The sequence below is a fragment of the Heterocephalus glaber genome, unplaced genomic scaffold (genome assembly GCF_053883595.1).
Source record: "Heterocephalus glaber isolate CG9 unplaced genomic scaffold, H.glaber_assembly_v1.0 deba00001531, whole genome shotgun sequence".
Lineage (NCBI taxonomy): Eukaryota > Metazoa > Chordata > Mammalia > Rodentia > Bathyergidae > Heterocephalus > Heterocephalus glaber.
The window spans coordinates 23806641-23828365 of record NW_028258329.1 but is presented as its reverse complement, the minus strand read 5'-3'; the positions used below and the strand labels follow the sequence as shown (position 1 = coordinate 23828365).

The window sequence follows — 21725 nt, the reverse complement described above, 5'->3', positions numbered from 1 at the left end:
GATTCATATAATTAATGCCTCCACTCCGATACTCAGAAAATTACACAAGTTCCCCCTTTTAAAGTTACAAAATCAAGTTCAAGTTCCTAATCTGGCTCTCACAGCCCCCACAACATTTCCAGTCTACTTCGGCAGTGCACATAGTCTTGTTCCCATCAGGTCTAAATTAGCGTCTCCCTCCTACCCTGCACACAGGTGTGTGTGTCTCCCTCAATGATATCATGTTCACATTTGCCTACAGCTAGCTCAGTGCTGGAGTCTGCTTTCCTCATGTGGCATTTTGAGGGCCAGGTCAGCACTGAATGCTTATTCCCCACAGTAACTTGCAGTGCCTGGTTGTGGGAAAAGCTCAATAAATATTAGCCAAACAAGTTTTCTAAAAATTAAAAACACTGCTCTTGATTCATGGGCAGAGAGAAAATTATAATACAAGAGTTCCAACACAGAACATTTTCACTACAAACCAGTCCGGACCCTGACATACTATGCAGTCTCACCTCCAGGAATGTGAAGACAGGACTAAAGAAGTGGGTATGGAGGAGCTCGAGTACTAGGTTCCTGGTCACAAGTAACAGAAACCAACTGTATCTGTCAGCAAATGAGGGAATTTACTAGTAGGATACCTGCTTGCTCGTTTGTTTAGAAGACTGTATGGGACAAATATTCCAAGCTGTTGAGGCCTGGAATTCTGAACTCCTGATCATCATCTACTTCTGTCCCTCCTTTCAGAAGTCAAAGTTCTAAGACAGAATGCAGTTGACCTAACCTATCACATGTCCCCCTAACTTGGGACACAGTGTGTGGCATCATTAACTCCATATATGCCTCGAGCTTCCACAACAATGGGATCAGATGGCTGATGGTTGCTTCAGAGCAACATGGAGGTAGGTAGAACTTTGCATCTTTGAAACTCACCCAGATACCTCTGTTCCTGAAATCAGGGCCCTATCCATTCCTGGTAAGTGTCCCAGCCACCATGCAGGCCTTGGCACAGCTGTGTGTCCTACAGGTACTGTCATTCACAGTCCATGGACCAAGCTCAGAGTTTGGTCTCCAGCTGTTTCAGTTTTGAAATGGTAAAAATTAGGAGATTATCGTGGTGTCCCTCAGTCTCACTGTGTTATTCGAAGCCAGAAAGTAGGAATATGGGCTTCCAGGTTCTTGTGCTGCACATTACCTAATGCCTTTGGAGACACCTGTCCTTATTCACCAAGTCAGACTGCTCCCACTCACATCCAGTACAGATGACCCATGATGAACTTCAGGAAGATAGTGGAGACTTGCAGCATTCAGGGAAGACTGGACAGCTGGGCTGTGAGACAGGATGGAAAAGGAAGGGACCTGGGCTGCGCTGGGGTGAGTACCATCCCAGGCAGCTTCAGGGGAGCTACTGGCCAAGGAGTTGTCCGGGAACCCTTTAGCTTCTGCTGTGGTGAGGCAGAACTTTCTGATCTCCAAGGAACTGGAGTGTTTCAGGGAAGGTCAAGTAGAGGTTACATGGAAGCTGTTCGCTCCTGGCCCCTCGGAAAGTTCAGCCCTCAAGGCAGTAGCTCCACAGGATGCCACCCTGGCCTGGACCCAGGGACCCAGGCAAACTGCTGTCCTGTGGGGAGGGAAGGCGAAGGGTACACATACATTCACTTTCCTGAGTGTGGTTTCTCCTGGTTCTGGAGCACCAGGCATCTATCTCTAGGCTGGGCTGGGTTGCTATGGCTCCTTGTAAAACTTCTCTGACCTAGCTGTGGCTAATGACCTCACTGTGGTCTTTGTCACAGACCCACTTAGTAGAGGACCTGTTCTGTTGTGGGGGCATCAGCTCCTCTCTTGTTGGATAATTCGGTAATAAAGATCTATATAATTTCTTGGAGTCCCCAATTAGGAAGTACTTCTGAATAGTAACTGATAATTCTTTCATCAGGTAGTGGTAATCTCCCAGCTTACCTTGGTTCCCTGTCTTGTTCTGTGAGGTTTTCTTGACCACACAGCATTTGTTTGCCATTCAACCAGCAGGCTAACACCTTTGTGCAGTTCCTCTACTGGGTGAATTGTAATTGGGAAACACATGGGGGAGAGAGAGAGAGAGAGGAAGAGAGGGAGAGAGAGAGAGAGAGAGAGAGAGAGAGAGAGAGAGAACCAGGAAATGGGTGGGGTGCTCCCACTCAGCAGTATGAACTTTCAGAAAGAGAGATAAAGACTGGACGGTGTTTGGCTTTCCTTCTACCCCAAGGCGGCTCCTCCTGCCCATCTCCTCCCTGTGTCTGCTGTTGTCCTTCTACTTTTGTGGTTCCAGGGCCACCACCCCATCCACTCTCACATCTGTCTACAGTTTCCCTTCAGGTCTGTGGCCCCTGTGTTAGTCCAACAACTCCCCTCTTGATTACCTCCGCCTGAGTTAGCATCTGTTGCTGGTGACCAGAAAACAACTATCTGTTAAGTGTAAATGCCAGGAAGCTCCAGGCAATATTTGAATGTTTGTATTTTGTTTTGTTGTTATTGTTTGTTTTGCTCAACTTCTTAATTACTGTGTTTTCCTGGAGTTCAACTAAGTGACATAGACCACAGTACATGAACTCTGGAATTAAGCTCACCTCCGTTTCAGTTCCTGCTTTCCTACCTACTGACTACATGACACAGAAAAATCAACTCAGCATGTTTCCCCACATGTAAACGAGACATTAATATTTTGCAGAATCTGATAAAAATTAAATGGGAAAACATATTTAATACTTTAAATAACAGTAAATTTTACTGTTGAGGTTGTTGTTACTGTTGCCAGTTTCTCCCTTCCTCCCTCATCATGCCCACAGTGGGTTAAGTGGAAAAGTTCATTATACCCCAAACAGCGCTCAGACTGCACTTTGAAAGTCCTTGGGGTTTCGGGCAAGCCTTATATTGCACTCAGGGCGGAAGGGAAATGGGGTGCTCAGATCATAGATATGCAGCTCACCTTCATGGAAAAGCATCGTGCTGGAGCAGAAATCCCAGATTATGGCCCACAGGACACGGGGCTGCTGCCTGCTTTTGTACACAAAGCCTTCCTGGATAATGGCCGTGCTCACTGTTTCTGTGTTTCCGGCAGCTGCTTTTGCAACAGCAGAGTGGGCCGCTTTGACTGAGCCTGAGTGACTAGTGAAGCCACTTACTGCCTGGCCTTGTGCAAACAACTTGCAAGCCCAGAGCACACTTGTTGGGTGTGACCAGAGTGGGCTGAGCAGAGACATGGTGACGAGCTGCAAGCCACCTGCGGGAGGCGTGTGTCTCTGCCTCTCTGAGCAGCTCTGCTCCTCACAGTGGCCCACACAAGAGTCCCTTCAGGATCTGTACTCTGTTCCTGTGTGAGCTGCCATCTGAACCACTCCCACAACTCCCCACCTCCCTGTTCTGCTCAGGAGGGGCCCACGCCTGCTGACTGCTTGGACGCTCTCGTCCTGTCATCTCCTCTCTAGATGTGACCCAGCCTGTGCCGCCCCCAGCGTCTCTTCATGATGACTGAGACTTTGACCCAGCTCCCCCAGCAATCCTTTCCTTCCTCCTGACCCTGAAGATCCTCCAACCACGTAGCAGATGGGGTTGCTGCCTCACCTACACCGCTCAGCACTCTCGGTTCCAACCCAAGAATTAGGACTTCCTTTTTCTGGGATTGGCCTGCAGTATAGGGAGATCCAGCCCTCAGGAGAGGCCATTACCAGTCACTGGTGGGGTTGGTGGACACAGTCCCTCACCCTCTGAAGCACAGCTCGAGGTCATGTTTTGCCATCGCCCAGCTACTCTGCCAGTGCTGACCTGATCAGACCCCGACTTCCTTCCCTTGCCTGCCTCTCTCTCCAAATCTCTACCACTGTTTCTGGAGTCACCTCCTAAATAAACAACTTACATCCTATCCCTGTCTCCAGGTCTGCTTCTGGGAGAACCCAACCTCAGGCACCCACCTGCTCTCATCCTGTTGAACCCAAACACACGGCCCCTCTCATGTAAGAACTAGAGGTGGAAGTTTAGTAAGAGTGGGGTTCTCAAAAATCAGAAGAGACCACACAATTTATGATTGCACTGATATAAACAATCTAGAACAGGCAAGGCCATAGAGACAGAAAACAAATTAGCAATTTCTAGGGTGGGGAGAAGAGGGAATGAGTCATGAGTACATAATGACATGGAGTTTCTGTTTGGGTCTATGAAAAAGATCTGGACAGAGTGGGAATGACCGTACATATTGTGAATATAATTCATGTTACTGAATGGTATGCTTTAACACTGTTACAATAACTTTAATGTTCTTGTGTATTTTACAATAATAATAATAATAATAATAAAGCAAGCCCTGGGCTGGGGGATTTAGCTCAGTGGTTTCACCACCTGCTGTGCAAGTGCAAGGACCCGAGTTTGATCCCCAGTACCAAAAAAAAAAAAAAAAACTCCATGTGGCAGATTCTTCCTACATTTCAGGGGCATGGGAGACTCTGTCTCTATTGGCTTTCTGATCTCCAAGCACCACCTATGCAAGTCCTCCCTTTAGCCAGTGTGGCTTCCCTACTTTAGTCTCATCTCAGATGCTGGTGTTACACTGCTTCTGTTCAGCCTGAAGACACCACAATGGCCAAGGACCCCCACATGCCACCAGTTGTTCCCCCGAACCACTGACAAGAGCCATGTCTGCAGAGGCCAGTGGCCCCCAAGGCCTGGGACTTCCTCTTAACTCACTACAAACTCCTTCCTCAGTCCTGGCAGCTGTGTCTCACTTCAGGACCCTGGGGGTCAACTTGGAGGCTGATGGCACCATATGGACAATGCTGAAACCAAAAGTGTCTGCAGCTGCTGGGGCTGCAAGGCCAGATGTTCAGCTCTGTCTCCTCCAGCTGAAGATGAATTGTCTGAGGTGCAGTCATGGGAGACTGAGAAGCTGAGAAGCTGTGTGCATCTTGGGACCTAAAATGGAGGGCCTGAGTTGTAAGTAACAGAACAGAGGCTATGGGCACCCAGGGGGAGATGTGTGGTCTGCAGATATGGCTGAATAAGCCATCAGAGCATTTTGTTTTCTTAAGTATTTACTATCATTTACAAATTGCTTAGCAGGCCGCACGCCCTGCATCTCACACCTGGCTTGTTTCTCTATTTCATGTTATTAAACCAAGCTGTGGCTCCGGTGTAGGTGTTGAAGAATGGTACACAGGAGAATAATCACATCTTGTCTTTGTTTCTCTAAAACAAAGCCCCCATGTAAAGCACAATGATTCCTTTTGCCAAAGGGGCTTTGAATCCTTAGTTTTTGCCATAGGATGCAAAGAATACATTGAGACAAAGACCCACAGGGAACAGGAGAGTGGTCCTGGAATCTGAGAACTCGTGATGGTCATCAGCCATCTGTCAGAAAAATTCTGACTCCTGCTACATCTCAATCAATAAAACGTTGTCCCTTGTGGTAGTTTCCTGAGTAAGGACATGCAGTACATGAATTCTTCTGCAGACCTTGCTCCTTGTGGTCACTCAGCCGCCCATCTGCCCAGGCCCCTTTACACTTAGGTGGAACCTTGTGGCTGAGTGTGAGTCAAAGGGAGGGGTGTTCTGTGCACAATGCTCCACCCTCTTTTCTTTTCCCTTTCTTCTCTCTACTTTCCTGTTCCACGAGTGGAGTGGCTTTAATGGAAGGCAGAGCTACAAAATCAAACGAAGGTCCCAAGTCACTTGTTGGAGGAGAGGCTTCGATAAGAAAACATCTACATTAGACTCTTGGGTGAGTGATAAGGTTATATTGGGTTAAATTATTGAAATTCTTGGGTCATCTGTTGTAGCAATGAGCCTATCCTGACTAACGTGCATAATATAAGATGTCACCTCAACAAGGGGACCTCCTTGCATAATTGCGAAAAAGACCTTCTAAATGGGATCAGAACCAGCTCTGGGCTTCACTGGTTACCAGTTCTCACCACTCATTTCTGAAGTTTCTCAGAGACTCCACACAGCTGCTGTGTCCTCCACGGACTCCTTAGCCACCAATGGGTCTGCTGGACATTGGTCAGGTGGAATGATTTCTCCCATACCCACCATTTGCTGCTGTGCTCTTGCTCACTCTGTGCACCTGTAGAACCCAGAAGGCCTCATAATCTTCTGACAGTCCCAAGTGGAGGGTACGCTGTTATGGTTTAGATCTAAAATGTACCCCCAAAGTCTCTTGGGTTCAGAGATGGGGCTTTTGAAAGGTGACCAGATCGTGCAGGCAATATCCTCATTAGTGGACTAGTTCACTGATGGGTTTATAGCTGAATATGCTGTGACTAGGTGGGATCTGGTTGGAAGAGCTTCTCCCCACACCTCCTCCTTTATGATTGCCATAGTTTGAGCATCTTTCCTCTGCAATGCCTTTCCATCATTCTATCCTGCCTTGGAGTAAGATGAACATGTACTGAATCCTCTTAAACCATAAGTCTCCTCCTTAAATTTGTGGGTGTCAGGTATTGCATCCAGCAACAGGAATACTAATGTGTATGATGACCCCAAGGTCAGTGTGTCTTTTCATAGCAAGGAGAATGAAGTTCAGAATGAAGTTCAGATGCCCCATGTGCTCCATGACTTTGAATTCCTAGGAACCTTTACAGACATGTCAGGCCCTAGAGTCTTCATGGAGTTTATATCCTAGCCTTTGGAAGATGTGATATACTGAGGCTACAGACTTCTCACCAATTACTGTCCTTCTTAAGCAATGAACATCTTGTCACCAATATTGTAGAGCAGTTTACTGTTCTATAAAATATCAAGATGATCAAGATCCCTTCACCCTACATTGTCAGAGGTAGGAGAGTTTTTAAAAATCCCTGGGACAAGTGTCACTGTGTACTTCTATCCTTTTCTCAGGGCAAACTACAACTCATCCTTCAAAATGATGGAGAATTGAGGACATATGCACCAGACCAATGGCGGGTGAAGAAGCCACATCACACACAGCAGGTATGACCAGGCTATCCCCAGCTAAGAACATCATCTATTATTGACCACCTGGCTTGTGAATGAACAAAATAGGTGAGTTGACTTGAAAATTCATGTAATCGTGGCCAGAAAAGGTCCACCACCATTCATCATGGCAATGGCTTTCAAACTTCAAAGTTTACCCGAATCATCTGGAAAGCTAATTAAAATGCAGATTTCAGGGACTCACCTCAGATTTTTAACATAGTAGGCCAGGAGTGGGACCTGTGAAGTTTTTTTAGAAAGTTCTAAGGTGATGCTTAAGCTACTGGCCCAAGAACCACACTTTGACAAGCACTGCTTCAGGTCCTTCTTGAAGGCAATGCTGTCTGAAATTCCTTTAGGAATATAGCATTACTTCTGACTTACTTGGCCAAAGTGCTGGGGAAAAGATTCAGAAGATTTTATTTTCCCTTTCTATCATGATGGCTCTCATTTCAAGGTCAAGAGACCAAGTGAGTATATATCAATCCTAATTAAACACTCAGAGATCGGGGAGATATAACCCTATGGACCCAATATGATCAGACCTGGGGCCAAGATTCCATTTGACTTCCAAGTGACTTCTATAGTCTTTTATTCTGAAAAATACCGATGCAGCCATTTGGGGAAGGATTGGAGGAATATTGATTGGAAACACTTATTGTAGCATCCTCAAGAGGACTCAATGTCCCCTCCAGTCCGTGAGTTGTGGGTTTGTGATGCGGCATCCACCTGTAAAGGAGGGCACAGACTTTTACTTTCCATCATGTAACTGCCTTCTGCTGACAAACTCTTGGGTTGATTTGGTGGTTTTTGTTAATCAAGCCAAGTCATCACTTCATCAGCTTCCCCTACATCTTACCCTGTAGGACACAGTGATCTCCTCAGGTCAAGGTCTTGTTTCTCCACCTTTCTATGGATCCCAGAAATTATACCCTCCTATCTCTGACAGTTGAGTGCCATCACCTGACCTGTCACTCTGAACCAGTCATCCCCAGTGGGATGAGGGAGCCAGTGCCATGGCAGCCTCCTCTACTGGCTACCATGGACAGCCATTGCTGAGGGTCTCAAATAATCTCTGTTATTTGAGACGCTTTCACAAGTATATCTTTATTGGCTTAATGAAGAGAATGTCCTATCAGGGAACAGAGTCAGGTGGTGGACACTTCATCTTATAGTATAACTCTATTTTAACATTCTCACCTTTCTGGGCCTTCTGATCCCTTCCTCCGTCTTCTGTCCAGGCAATTTCCTGCATCTCCACCTAATTTACTACAGGTCAATGTTGTGCCAAGTTTCAAGGTGCAATCCTAGCAGCAGTTTGGGCCACTCTGGTTGCTCATTATAGAACATTAAATCCTGAGTCATGGAGAGAGCTTCCATGTCAGTAAATCTTTTCCCATTCTGCCAACTCATGTCCAAACCCAGCACATTTGTTTTAATTAGTGGGAAACAAACAAAAACATGTTGATATTTATGTGCTCATTAATTCCTAAAAAGCATCACCATGGAGAAGACATTCAACCACCAAGTTGACAGCATGGCTCCTTCAGTGAAGGCCACCTGATCTCTCCTTGGCCTCTCCCAGGCTTATGAATAGGGGTGTGAACAGGACAGCCATAGTGACAAGGACAGCAGTTAGTGTTTCTTACTTGGGCTCAGTGTCTTTGCTTTGTCCCATAAAGCTGTCTAGCTAGGGCCACTACTGAATGTCTAGCTTCCCAGCCACAGAACCTTGGTACCTAGCATGAGGTCTCAAGGAGACCAGCCACTTGGTAGGAGAGTGATCACATTTCATTCCTTCCATGTTGGAAGGCGGCAGCTATTCATCCTCTTCTAGATATGGGTTTGTCTTCTTTGTCATGTTGCTTCAGCTAGTACCACCATGCAAAGACTTACCAAGTTATTTTTATGGCTCTGAGTTTATCTTAGATGGAAAGACCCTGTGTTGACAAAGGAGGTAAGATGATGGCTCATGACCATAAGATCCACTGGTCTGGCTGGAACATCCCAAAAAGATAGCCTGAGGGAATGACAGGATATTCTATTCAAAGCTCAACTGAGGTGCCATTTTGGGGGCTACTTCCTGGAGAGTTAAAGCATTTTCTCCAAAATGTAGTATTTGTGATGAACCACTAGCTAATACATTGTGCTGTCCCAAAAAGCTAGAATAAACAGACCTGTAGCCAAGGAATGGAAGTGGAAGTGGATTCCCCTAGCCATTATTTTCAATGACCCATTTATAAAATCCATACTTTTCTGTCCTCAACCCGTGTCTCTGCCACATTATAAGTCTGGTTCTCAGGGATATAGATGTGACTACTTCAAGCAGAGGATACGGTGAGGGTTTTAGTGACTGTAAAGCTGCAATCATCACTGGTTACTTTGGGCTCCTCATGCCAGGGGTCTAGCAAACAGAGAAAGCAGTGCCATAATTCCAGGCTGTGAGGAGCTGGCATCCCGTTACACACTCAGTCGGTTCACTGTGGCATCTCCTTTGGTGAACTGATGAATTAGAAAGCTTAACAACCCCAGCGTAAAAAAGAGCAAGGCAGCCAAGAGCTCAGATCCCTCAAGAATGAAGGTCTTGGTTAGTCTACCAGCATCAGTCATGTTACCAGATAGGCTCCAGGGCTGGCCCAGGCAAGGGAAAGTTACAACAGTGGTGCAGGAGGGAGGCGATGCAAATCAAACAGCTTGAAGGCAGCTGTAGCAGCAGGACTGTCGTTAGTTCCACTAGCCCTGCTCCACTCCACCTCTGAAAGAACATGTGGCTGGCCACGCATTTAAAGATTCAGCACCAGTTGGGCTTCATGGAGGATGCAACCAGATCTGAGTGGCACAAGGAGGGCCACATCCCATCTTCCGAGGTGTCTTGTACTCCTACTGCTGCACCTCTACCTGTGCTGAGGGTGTTTTGCTTATGTGCGTCCTTCTCTGTCTATCTAGCTGAGAAACACCTCCTGGAGCCATCTGTGCACCCTAGATGTGAGGGAAAGCAATGCCCTACAGATGGCCCTCAAACTGGTCAGATGGTAACACATGAATTCCTGGCCCTCCTGATCCAGAGATAGACACATATGAGAAGTATGTTATGTGCTCTACAACAGAAAATCCCAGAGAGTCGAGCTCTGGCTCCTGCTGTGGGAACTCCTATCAGTGCATCTTCCAATCAGCTTTATCTGATGATGTATTCTAATTTCCTTTGTCCCTAACCACTGCTCCCCAGAATCATCTTCTAAGATAGCTACCCGTGTGCAAGTCCTCAACTTAAGCTAAGACAAGGCCCACAGGATACAGACAGCATCTCTGCTCAGAGAATGAAAGAAGAAAGACATGGATTGTGTTCCTGAGTCCTACCCACAGTAAAGATTGAGTGAAAGAATAAGAGAACAGGAAAAAATAGCCAAAGAATAAGAGGAAAATCAGGAGAGACACTTTCCAGAAGCCAAGGGAGGAGCGAGCTTCAAGAAAGAGAAGAGGCTAAGTATAATAAAGTCTACCAGTTTTCAAGAAGAAATCAGGTAAGTTAAGGCATGCCTGTTGAGGGTCTACTGGCCTTTGCAAAACTTATCACAAACTGGTGGTCTGATGTTATAATTTGGCACCTGTTCAGAAAGGATTGCTGCTGCAGAAGAAGGCATGGCAGAGTGAAGGACCCAGGACCAAGGTGCCAGGGTGTGGGCCAGGGTCTGGGGTGGAGGTCAAGAGGAGCACGATATGAGAAAGACATCAGCATTTGCTACAGGATCAATGTGAAGGATAAAGAAGATGAGTTGGAGTTTTCTGGGCTGATTTATTGGGCAGATGGGGTAGGACCACCCAACATTTGGAGGAGCAGGTTTGTGGAAATAGTGAATTGAGTCTGGGTGAATATTGAGAGTGATGGTGGAAGATTAGCTCTTCAGTTCCCCAGAAGCCTCCAAGTAGTTGCTGTGTGGCCTCATTGTTCATACAGTAGCTGCTGGCCGTACACACAGCTGTTTGTCTTTGGAAATGAGTCGGATCTGAACTGAGATGGGCTCCAGGTGTAAAATACAGGCCAGATTTTAAGACTTAGTGAAATATTAAAACTAACTGCACCTGCTTATTTAAAAAATAGGGCCACTAGTAAATTTCAAGTTACATACATGTCTTCTTTTTTATTTCTTTAGGTTAGCACTGCTATATATGTTAAAAGTATTTAATAGAATATTGTGTTGCTTTCAAACAATTCTTACGGAGTTGATAATAATTCCTCACCTAGTCTGTTTTGTTTTGGTCCAGATAATTCCAAAATGTAGAAGAAATGCATGAATGTAACAATTACTATTTTTTTTCAGTTCATAACAGATGTATAGAAGCCTGAAGTTTGCATAATTGTAATAAGCACATCGTTTGGGGTTTGTCTTCAGCTATACACAACAGAAAATTTACACAGCAGTAAATTGACCAAATAATAATACTTTTCTTTCTGCACTGACCAGTACTGAGTGCTGGCTTATGGGGTGGGGATGAAAGCTCTGCGAACCTCTTGGGTTTTGACTCACACTCACCCAAAGATGCTCCAGCTCCAGCCAGCACATACATGATAGACTCAGGGAAGGGAAGAAAGGTGTCACCTGAGTTTGTCCCTCATTGGAAAGTCTTCCCAGGAGCTCCACCCAATGACTTCCTCTTACATCTTGCTGGCTTAGAACTATGTCACAGGAAAGCTAAGAAATGTAGGATTATCTAGGCAAACAGACATCTCTGCTGCAACAAGTGTTGGAAATATCTGCCTGCCTTGTGGCGAATATTCAGTGACTGATTAGAATTGTATTCCCCCTCCCTTTATCCTGTGTTCTTAGTTGGCAAGGCCGACTAAGCCATGGGGGGAAATCCGGGATCATAAGACATCAGTTCCACCAGCTTCTACCCACTTAGTTAATATCTCTCAACCCCACAGATAGATTCACTTCCAATTGTACTCCTATCATTAGATACTTCTTACAAGGTAAAAGTATGATGCATTTGTAGAGCTACACTACACACATAAGTACTGCAGATTCACTGAGGGTGAAATGCTTACTTTAATGCCAAGAGAAAGTTAGGTCTTTTCCACTCAAAAATATCAGCCTAGCCCCTACAGCGTGGCTGTCTATGAGGCTGCAAGATTCCAAATGGAAAAAGTGACCAATGGGGAAACACACATCACATGGTCAGATATTTGACATATCTAACTTGTTGGAATAAATCTCGAAGTTTTGGCTATCATCAGATTGGTTTAATGGATCAAGGAGAGCTTATGTGCACTTTATGTCATTGTAATAATATATAGCACATTGTAGTGTGCTTGCTGTGCCCAGGCCTTGTGCTCCTGGTGGTGCACACATTGCCTCATTTGTTCATCAGAGCTGCCTTTGAGGTAGGCGCAGTACTGTGCCCATTTAACAGCTGAGAACACTTCGACCCACTGGTGCCTGCCATTGCCCCTAGCAGTCTTTCTCACAACTATGACTAAATTAATCATTGTGCGACTGTCTGCTCACCATCCACTGTCCCTGACAGAAGGTTAGCCCATGAGGTCTGGAGCCACATCTGTCTCCTTCTCCACTGGACACCAGACCTGCCTCTGTGCCAGGATACCCAGCTGTTTCTGTCCAGTGGCTTTATTAATAATTAGGTCCAACAGACCAATGCTTGTTTTATTGATAGAGCCTCCTTGTAGGGCTAGGATGAAAAGATTTCTAGAGACACAGTCAGCCTTAGCTAGGGAAGAGGACTGTGATGTTTTAGTGACGTCTGCTTGGAGAGTAGAGGCAGCATGTGTATCTTGGAGTCACCAGCTCTGAGTCTGAGTTCTCAAATTTGGTTATGAAGCCCATACATTGTGCTACCTCTAAAGTAATCACAGTAGACAACCAGCATGGAACCACTGGTAAGTACTTGCTTCAGTTAACTGACTTCATCAGGAACTAATGGTGCGCACCAAAACCCAGTTTTGTTCAATAAAGATCCTCCAAATGTGCACATCCACAATACAAAACAAAACAAAAACAGAAAAACCCTGATAATGTCCCCTGGCAGTTATCAGATGTTCTAAGAGCCAATCTGTAGTTTACAGGTGGGATTTGTGGCCTCCAAAACTCTTGGCAGTAATTCATCTCCTCCTGCATCAGCCCAGCCAGCACTGATGGCCAACTTCATATTTATTTCTTCATATTCAAATGGAAACAAGGGCATCTCTTAGCCTCCTAGAGATATTTCAAAGAATAAGCAGCAAAAAGCATTTGTAAAGCAGTGAACAGGCGCTGCAGGACCTGCTGACCCTGAGCAAGTGAGAATTCATAAATCCACTTCCCAGCAGCCCAACCAGGTAAGCCTTTCCCTGTCTATTTAGTTACATCATTTACCCTTAATCAGAAAGTAAGTTACCTCAGCTCAGAGGATTCTTTTTAAAGATCTCATAGAAAATATGACTTTAGGAGATCAGATGGAGGCTATGAAAAATCCATTACTGCCAGAAAACAAGGTGTCAAGGTTCCTCAAACCCAGACTACTTCACCTACTCTTGGCTCCCACTACTCACTACCTGCATTCAGTCAAGGTATTTGGAAGCAAACTGACGACAGTCTTTCCCTTCAAGGCCTTGTAGACAGTTTCAGGTAACCTCTTGAACTGAGCTAGGGCAGTGGGCAAGTGGCAGTGGGGGACAAAGAAGTAAAGGAAGGAAAAGAAAATCAATAGACAAAGTGAATAGACAGAATTCATGTCAACACGTGTCCTTTTGCACTGTTGCTGTGGCTTACCTGACCGACTGGACGCCCTGAAGAATGGCTTCCATGTGGAACGCAGCAGGGTTCGTGCCCAGTGTTGAGTAGGCATCCAATAAACCACCTTTTACAAGTGGAATTTGCTTCCAAGGAAGCAGCAATCGAAACCAAATCTTTACCTAGCACTGATACATTTCAAAATAATCATGATTTTGCGCTAACCCTCAGCATTTCTATCATGTGAGAAACAGAAAGAGCCTCTACCTCTGCCCCTCTGCCCTGCAAACCTGTCACAAAGCTTGTTCAGTCTCACATAGGCACAGAGATGGTCTCAGAGGTGGGGGCAGCCCAAGGATGTGCCAGTGCACTCTGAGCACCAAGTAGCTTATGATGAATAAAAATTGTAGTGATTATGGTGACGAGTAGGAATTGGACACAAGTGGATGAAGAAGGTTGGTGGAAGGAGCTGAGGAATCTGGCTGAAGTTGGGTTGGCAGAGCAGAGATGACAGCAAGGGGGCACAGCTGAAGGCCCAGCAGAGTTGCTGGTATGTAAAGATGGAAATCAAGACTGGGAAGAAGGGAGGGGGCATGGCGGCAGTGTGAAGAGGCAGGAGCCCTGGAAAATACTGGCATCTTGGGGGATCCAGTGACAAAGCCATTTGGTAAGCACCCAAACTGCACAGGCACCCCATAGTACAAAATTTAATGTAGACTTCTACTTCGAATCAAAAGCATATCTTAAACTTTATTAATCACTGGAGAAAGTACAAACACACAAGTAGAGGAAGCAGATTGCTACTGCACATTCCAGTTTGACCCACTGTCCCACAGGGAGCTCATGAATGTGTTCACACACCCTCAGCTCAGTAACCAGAGCCAGACAGCAAGAGTCCATGGTGAGTACTCAAGTCTAGAAGAGAATTGCTTATAGGACAGGAAAATCTGCTATCTGTGAAATGTTTTATAAAGCAAATTTCATGGCATATCCCATCACTGATTCAAAGAACAGTAAAAAGAGGAAAATAACACTTACTTTATCTTCAAAGGTTAATCCATTTATATTTTTATAGAATTCATCATAGAATTCATTATGATCCTAAATGAATTTTCTCCTAAAATAGTTAAGCATGTACAGTTAAAAATTTATTGGATTTTCAAATTTTATCCTGTCAGTGTTAAGTTCTATCTTTATCGCATGTGAAATTCCATGTAATTAGTCTATGTCAGTACTTTATCATTATGCTATTTTAATTATTGTGCTTCTAGATGTAATATCTTAGCAGGAAATAGAAGCCTCTCTCAACTCTGGGTAAATAAGATGAGGAATCTGAATTTCTCTTTTAAGCACAGTGACCAGTTTTTTTTCTCAGTTGGATGGCACCTGTCACATGCTTGAGGCTTAGAGGAAAAATTCATTTTAAAGTGAATATGTTTCTACCACATCTTTAACAATGGCGAGTTTTCATTGACTTCATAACATTTTCTGGAAAAAAATATGAATCCTTATAGTGCCAACAGTTTCAATATTTTATTTTTCTGTGGTAGATGTTAAATCTCCTTTGTTTTTTAGTTGGCTTGAGTGTTTTGAAATATTACTTGGATAATTGGGTAAATTCAAATAGAAGACTTAGTATAAAAGTTACTGTAAAATTGTATGAACTGGACAAAAGGACTCATCAGTAACCTTGCCTAGAATTTTCTAATGATCCATCCTAAAAGGGGGGTATACAAGCTTAAATTATCTAGCTTAAATTGTTCAAGTAAATAATTAGCTTAAATTATTCAAGTGAATAATTCACTTTTTTGTCATCCCACTGCTTTAAGCTTTTTAATAAAATGAAACTTAGCAGTTTGTTTTCTAAAAATCCAAATGCGACATGATTAATTCTCAATTTGTTTATTTTTTACAAGCATGCTGTCTTAGTTACTTTTCTCATTGCTGAGACAAAATACCCAATACCCAAATTTAAAGAAGGAAAGGTTTGTTTGGCTCACAGTTTGTAGAAGATTCAGGCCATAGTCCGCTGGCTCCAAGGCAGAGTGGCATGGCAGAGGGCATTGCAGAGGAGAAACAGTCCACACTACACAGGCAAGCGAGAGTGCATCAGACCTCTTTTTGTCCCTTGTATTTTATGCAGCCTTAACTAACTGCCATATGAGACAGACTTGGAATAGAGTTGGCATCAGCCTCAGCTGATTGTATTAATCAGAGTGCAGAAATGGCACATTCATGGAGAAATTTTCCAGAAACCAAGGCAGTCTAGAAATGATGGTCAGTTTTGTTGGAAGCAATTCTCTGAGTGTCTTGTCTTGTATCTGTGAGCAGAGGTGTTGGCAATCTCTTCAAGGGTATGTAGGTAGTAGATAGCATTGAACAGAGGGTACCTCCCACAGAGCAAAAGGCATGTTTGGATAGAATCTCCCTCTGTCCGTTATACTACTCCAAGTTCTAGGCTAGACATGGTGGCACATGCCTGTATGTCCAACACTCAGGGAGGATTGCAAGTTTGATTCCACCCTGGGCCTCTTAACAACTTAGCAAGACCCTCTCTCAAAATTAAGAAAAGGGCTAGAGGTGTAGCTCAGTGAAAACTCCCTGGATCCAATGCTTAGTGCCACCAATAAATACATAAAAATAAAGCCACAGGTTCTATAGCCTCAAGGTACCTTGCTACATGAAAACCAAGTGTGCAGCATCTACTTGGACCTTTCCTTCCCCACTTAGGGACCAACACAGGCTTTCCCATTTTCTTTATATAGCTTATATGCATTTTGTGTTCAATATATTTGTAGTTTGTGTGTTATTTTCTTTTTCCCTAAGGCAAATTGTTTTATATTCTATTTTTTAATTTGTGCTAGCTTGAGAAAAAACATTTTTTTACATTTATTTTATAGCAACCTCACCAAATTCTGATAGTTCTTTAATTGCTATATTGGGCCTTCTAGGCTGATGAACTGAACATCTGTAAATAGCAATAATTGTGTCTCTTGCTTTCCAATAAGTATCCCTCTTATTTATTCTATACTTACTGTTCAGGCTAGAATTTCTAGAAAATTGCTAAATAATACTAACAGACATCCTTATCCCTGATCTTCATGGTCTTTCATTATTATTTGTAAAACTGGTTCTGTATTAGTAATGGGTTTTTTCTCATGTTAAAGGAGCATTAAGTTTTAGAATTATTAAAATCTTTTATTAGAAATGAATCTTAAATGTTATTAAAGGCCTTCTTGGTGCTTGTCCAAATCATCATATGCTAAACAACATTCCATAGAATACTTTTCTGGTAGGCATTAGTAAGGGTTAGTTTCAACAAAAAGAACTGAACCATGTGAGTTTGGGAAACACATTCTATGACCATTTTTAAAATTCAAAGGTAATGATCATATTAAACTTTTTGAGCAATGCTTATGTAATGACATAATAATTTTGTTAACCCACAATTCCCCAAAATTACCTAAGCATGAACGAGTGAACTATCTCAGATCATGCCTTTCCCAGAATGTCTTGTTGTGACCCCAGTGTAAATGATAGCTTGTGGCACACGCGGAATCCTTTTCCACCAAATTATTCCCATTGTTCTATTTCATGGTGCTGTAAACCTACATGCCTGTGTCACCTTCACCCCAAAGCCACATGCTAAAGCCATTCTGATGGCATTTTGGAGGGGGCTTCTGGAAGGAAATTAAGTCAGGAGGGAGAAGGCTTCACCAGTAGAATTTCATAAGAAGAGATGCAAGGTTCACATCCCTCTCTGCCATGTAAGGACAGCGAGAAGGAGCCATCCATCAGAGGAAGCCACGCTGATCTGCAGGCTCTGGGTCTTGGACTTCCAGCCCCAGAACCGTGAGAAATACCTTGTTTTCAAGCCACTGAGTCTGTGGGATTGTTATAGCGTTGGGACAACCAAGATGGGTCATGTTCAGTACTGGCAAGAAAGGGTCTGCAGCAAGCCTCATTCTTTTTGCTTTTTTGAAAATGTATTTTGCCCTTTCTGGGTATCTATCTTGAAACCCGGGAAATTTCTATGTATTGGTGCCTCTTTATTGTCACCTAGGAGGCCTTTCCAGCCTGTGTATTCAGGTGAACCATCTTTGGTGACATCTTTCCCTCCCCTGACATTTCACCAGCTCTCTTTCAGAGCCATCAAGCATCTCTACTCTGACATCTGTTGTCTGGCTTCTCTTGTCTGTCATTGCTTTCCTTCTGGTTACTTTTCTCTTTCTGCTGCTTTGGGAAATGTTCTCCAAGCTTTTCCTCAACATCACAAATTCAGTTTCTCTATATTCTGCTCATTTTTCCAGCTCATTTCACCACTAGAGCCACTTAGTTTTTTAACAGATGGGATCTTACTAAGTTGCCCAGGCTGGGGTGGAGCTAACAATCTTCCTACCTCAGCCTCTAGGGTTCTGGGATAACAGGTGTAAGTCATGCCCCTGGCTACCATATTCTTATTTTACTTTCTTTTCCAAACTTTGCTGCTCTTCCTGCACCTCTGGCTGTTGTCTCACCATCTTGCCTCCCTGCTAGTTGCATGGATTCAGGAGGCATCTGGCTCTTGGGCTTAACCTCAAGGGCAAAGCTGAGCCAACAGGAGACTAGTCCCCATCCGAAGTCCAAGTCGGACCAGCGAAACTGCTGCCATGGGGGTCTGGCATCACCAGATCTGCTCCTGCCAATGAGAAACTGGAAATACAGACTTTGCAAACAGTTGGCAATATTCCACACCTGAAAGGACACTATAGGGGTCACTTCTGGGAGCTGATGCATCCCTGGGCTATTTGGTTTGCAAACTCTAGTATGTGCAATTGCAATACTCGGAAGAATTCAAAGCTGAGGACATCAAGTTTTAGAGAAAACAGTATATATTTAACTCAACACGTGCAGTTAGAACATGGGGAGATTGTGGTGAGACTTTTGAAATCTTCCCCTCTAGCAATTGGAAGTTTATGCTTAGGAGATGCCTTTGCATTGATCTAAACACCAAAACCTCCCATGAGGCCTCCAGAGGCAATGCCCTGATGTCCCCAATGTTGTTGGTGCTGTGGGGACCCTCCCCTGGTGACAGCCCTGCAGGCTCTAAGTCCTCTGCCCAGGGCTCATCGGCATGTCTCACTCAGGCTCACCTACCCCACACTGAGGACATAAATACCCTCACCACAGAGGAGGAGTAAAATGAACAATAAAAGCTACTAGTAGGCTCAAGGTCAATTCATATTTTAGAAATGTATGGACCAAATTGAGGAAATAGACTAAATCAGAGATCAGAAAGTTTACACACACACACAATTAGCTGGCTTCCTCAAGGGCTGACAGGTTGTGTGTCCCTGGCACTGGCTTCACAGTGGAGCATGATATAATCATTGCTATGGTTTAAATATGAAGTGACCCCAAATACTCATCTACTGAGGGCTTGATCCCCAACACAGCCATGTTCAAAGGTGGGTGCAGGGAGAGGACTAGATTGTAACAGTGCTGACCTCACCAGTGAGTTTATCCACGGATGAGTCTATAACTGAATGGACTATTAAGAGATGGCCCGTAGAGGAAGTGGGTCATGGGGGCATGACCTTGGGGACTGTATCTTGTCCTTGGCTCCTTCCTCTCTTGCTCTCCCTCCCCCTCATCCCCTGCTGGCTACCATGAGCTGAGTAGCCTTGTTCCGCCATACTTCCTTCTGATGCTTCTGCCTCACCACAGGCCCAGCATTAATGACACCAGCCATGGACTAAACCCTCTGAAAGCTGGAGCCAAAATAACGCTTTCCTCCTTTAAGTTGTTTTGCTAAGGTATATTGTCACAGGGATGGAGAAATGACTGACACTGTCACCATTAGGAAAAAACAGGGCATTGTCTAGAAGACAGCAGCCCTCCATGCTGTGGTGAGAGGTTGGAGTGTGGTCTCCTGGCCTGAATCTGAGCAACCTGTGAAACCCCAGGAAAGACACTAGGAGGGGGTGGAACATTGGAATAAGAGGAAACAGAGGAAGGAGCAAGCTGTGACCCTGTACCAATCCAACCTGACTAGCAGAACCTACGGGTCCCGAGGGTTCATCCTGGTTCAAAAGCAGGTGAGTATGGAGAGAGCCAGGCACCTCCTGTCTACCAGGCAGTGTCACAGCCAGCAGAAAATTCCAGGTGGAAGACAGCTGGGCTTCACTTCCTCTGTGCCTTGTGTGTGTCTTGGCCCAGGTGAAGCTTGTGCTTGGATTCCTCCCCTGATCTTCATATGCATCCAGGCATTCGAGGCCTATGATTCAGTAGGCAGCATCAGTAATTATCAGAACTGAATACTGAAGCTCTGAGAGGTCATGGAAGTTACCTAATGTCACACAGCTCATTGGCAGAGGGTGGGGATTTCAACCCCTGACTGTGACCTTTGCTTCTTCAAACCCCTTGGTTCCCAGCGCTTTAGCAGCCAGATCTCTATGTACCACTGGCATCCTATACCTGGCAGGCAGGAGGCCATCACCTGGCAGGCAGGAGGCCCACTTGGCATCCTATATGTACCATGGGTGTGGAGCGAAGGCTTATCCTGGAAGCTTCCAGAGCCTGTACCCTGGTTCCTCCAGCAACATGAAACCAGATGGATCAGAGAAGGAAAGCCATCTGTCTTGGAAGTCAACATATAGGGAAGCTACTGACGGCCATCATCAGTGTGTCCCCAGCACAAAGCAGATCCAAGTGCATTCTAGGAATCAGAATGTTTAAGGGCACACAAATCTGTTTCTCTCTTTTCCTCTTGTCAAATATCACTTGCTAAAATCTGATTTTTAGTAAAGGCAGGTGTTTTATACTCGAAGTCTCTTTTCACATTACATATATCCCTGGTTCGTATGTTTCCAGCCCAGGATGAATTTGACATGGTATTGAAATTGTCAAGGGAAATCAGTGGAGGAGAAGCAGATCATCTGAGCTGAAAGCTTGAGTCATTTTCAACAAAACAGCAGCAATAAAGACGACACAAAGGAGACTGCAGGGGGCAGCATTTCCCAGCAGGGCACAAATCTGCCACATGGGAGCCAGACAGTATGCACTCAGGGACTCTGAGTTTAAGGCCATCAGACAGCACCAGATTCCAGACAAATGAGATCATTTGTCTATCAGTGCTTTGAAGGTATGAAGTATTCGGGAGCCATCAGGTATCATATTTATTACTACTACTGTTACTTAATTGGGGGTGCTGAGTGTCTATCTTTGGGAGGACACTTCCAGACCAGAATGAGAAATGTCTTTAATACACACTTGACCTCTTTTTTCTCTATCTGTCATCCCCAGTCCATAAGTCAGACTGAGGCCAAGCAAGACTGATGCTCTATTTCCAGTGCTCAGGCACTGTGTTAATCTAAGTCTCCTGCGGGTGCACCGTGATTCATGTTTGCAAAGCTGCTTTATTCCATCTCTCACACTGACCCCAGCTAGAGAGTCAGAGGTGAGACTGCCCAACACCAGCAGCAGCTGAGAATGCACCAGGCTGACAGTCCTCTCTCCAGGGCAGCGCTGAACAGTTGGCTTTGCTGCCTCTACTGCTCCAACAGCCAAATTGTCCTTCATCAGCCAAGCTGAGCAATTTATCTTTAGAAAGCTAGAGACAGGGCAGCTAGGGTGGGCATGTTACTGACTTCACTCTGGAGGGCCTCTAGCAGCCAGAGAAGGAAAGGTGAGCAGGTGGCCTCCTCCTCCACTACCTCCTCCCTCGTTGCCACATGTGGTCGCATTGCATCTGGAAAGCACCAAGTGGTCTCCTCCTATTTTGTACTGTCTTCCCACTGCATTTATGAGCTGAATTACTGCACCAAGCTCAGACCCTGGCCTTAGGAAGTGTTCAGTGAAACATACAGAATGAATGAATGAATGAATGTGTGGAAACCCTTTTGCACCAAGTTGTTCTGCCAGTCTATGGATTCCAGATGTGGGACCTCCATGACTGACCTTTTCCATACTCTTTGTCACACTGGCACCCTCCTCCATCCTGGCAGAAACTGACTGTACTCTAGTACTTATCTTTTCACTCTGCTGTGTGCTGTGGGTCAGCCATATGTGCAGCCT

The 21725-nt window shown here is 44.8% G+C and overlaps 1 protein-coding gene across 12 annotated transcripts in view; it reads right to left on the bottom strand.

Moving 5' to 3' along the window:
• The window catches only part of LOC110347473 (uncharacterized), an 84008-nt gene that overhangs the window by 46359 nt on the left and 15924 nt on the right, over nucleotides 1-21725 (bottom strand). For 3 of the 12 annotated variants that reach the window (XR_015441790.1, XR_015441791.1, XR_015441794.1), the window contains one exon: nucleotides 1178-7671. The exons of 7 other annotated variants lie outside the window; for them this stretch is intronic. The gene's annotated coding sequence lies outside the window, so the exon portion shown is untranslated. Of the gene's footprint in view, nucleotides 1-1177; nucleotides 15757-21725 lie in introns of all 12 variants that reach the window. 2 more of the 12 variants (XR_015441789.1, XR_015441793.1) reach the window with 1 other exon arrangement.